Source organism: Nematolebias whitei, chromosome 1 (genome assembly GCF_014905685.2).
Source record: "Nematolebias whitei isolate Nwh7 chromosome 1, NemWhi1, whole genome shotgun sequence".
Lineage (NCBI taxonomy): Eukaryota > Metazoa > Chordata > Actinopteri > Cyprinodontiformes > Rivulidae > Nematolebias > Nematolebias whitei.
This window is the reverse complement of record NC_056498.1, coordinates 41,441,399-41,442,847: the sequence shown is the minus strand read 5'-3', so window position 1 is coordinate 41,442,847 and position 1,449 is coordinate 41,441,399. Positions and strand designations below refer to the sequence as shown.

Genomic DNA, 1,449 nt, shown 5'->3' with positions numbered 1-1,449 from the left:
GTCCGCCCTTGACAAGAGCAAGTGTTGAATTGATTGATGGATGAGCCGCAGGATCAGCATGGAGATTTATTTTAAATAAATTAGTTTTAAGTATTTAGCACCTGCTGCACCTTGGTGCAGCCCAGAGCTGCAGAAAATACAACAGTTCTTGGACCTTTTTTATCCATCAGGGAACATTGTTTCTTCAGCGAGGTGAAATATGTCAGCATCATCCATCCATCCACCCAACCATCCATCCATCCATCCATCCATCCATCCATCCATTATCTTTACTCGCTTCTTTTCTGGGTCACAGGGCTCACTGTGGTGCCCATGTCCAGCAGTCACTGTGTGAGAGGCGGGGGACACCCTGGACAGGTCTCCAGTCCATCACAGAGACACATAAAGACAAACGTCCATTCTCTCTCACTCTCTCTCAGTTACCAGTCAGTCTAACATGCATGTTTTTGATCTGTGGGAGGAAACTGGAGAACCTGGAGAAAACCCACGCAGCATGGAGAGAACATGCAAACTCCACATAGAAAAGCCCCCAGCTGGGTTTTGATTCTGCAACCTTCTCCTTGAGAGGTAACAGCTCTACTAACTGATCCACCGTGCCACATCAACTACATAAAGTCAGGAGCCAAAGGTTTTCCATCCCAACACTGACTGACGTGCCACCTTCGTCCAACCTGGAGTCTTGTTGTCTCCACAAAGACCTGACCGTCCACATGATGGAAAATAAGACTCAACTGACCAGACCAGGTCACCTCCTTCCATGGCTCAGAGGTCCAGTTCTGATAATCAGGGGTTCACTGTGGCAGCTCTGGATGGAGGAGATCCTGGCTGGTCTGAGGACCCAAACACATCAAAGTGCAACTCTTGATGTTGGGTCATTGAATGCACCTCTAAAACTGATGGGGTCAACCTAAAACACAACAACGACTGTAACTCGGTCACTTTTAGAGAAGTTGATATAAAATTTGGTTTGGTAGTAGCTGAGACTCTTTCACATCACACACTCTGTGACATGTTGCAGTGGTTCCAACCCTGGTCCCTGAGGAACACCATCCTGCATGTTTCAGTTGTTTCCCTGCTCCAACACACCTGATTCAGTGATTTAATCACTTCCTCGAGTTCTGCAGAAGCCGGTTAATCACCCAGTCATTCAAATCAGGGAAACAACTAAAACATGCAAGACGGTGTTCCTCAAGGACCAGTGTTGGGAACCACTGGCATCATGAGTTTGTGTAAAACATTCATTTCAAGGTTTGACCAAAATGCAGCTCAGTTATTTCTCAGCAGAAGATGATTTGTGTCTAAAACACAAACTCCAGGCCGCTCACGTGCACAACAGCAAAGACCTAACCTGGAAAAGTTGAAGTTCAGGATCTTTAATGTTGAATAGGTCTGTGTGTGAAAGTGCTCCATCACGGAGCTGAATATTGATGAGAAAATATCCTGATGCTG

The 1,449-nt window shown here is 46.1% G+C and overlaps 1 protein-coding gene across 1 annotated transcript in view; it reads right to left on the bottom strand.

Annotated features, from left to right (window-relative positions):
* The window catches only part of txk (TXK tyrosine kinase), a 17,659-nt gene that overhangs the window by 14,869 nt on the left and 1,341 nt on the right, over window positions 1–1,449 (bottom strand). The gene's annotated exons all lie outside the window — the stretch shown is intronic.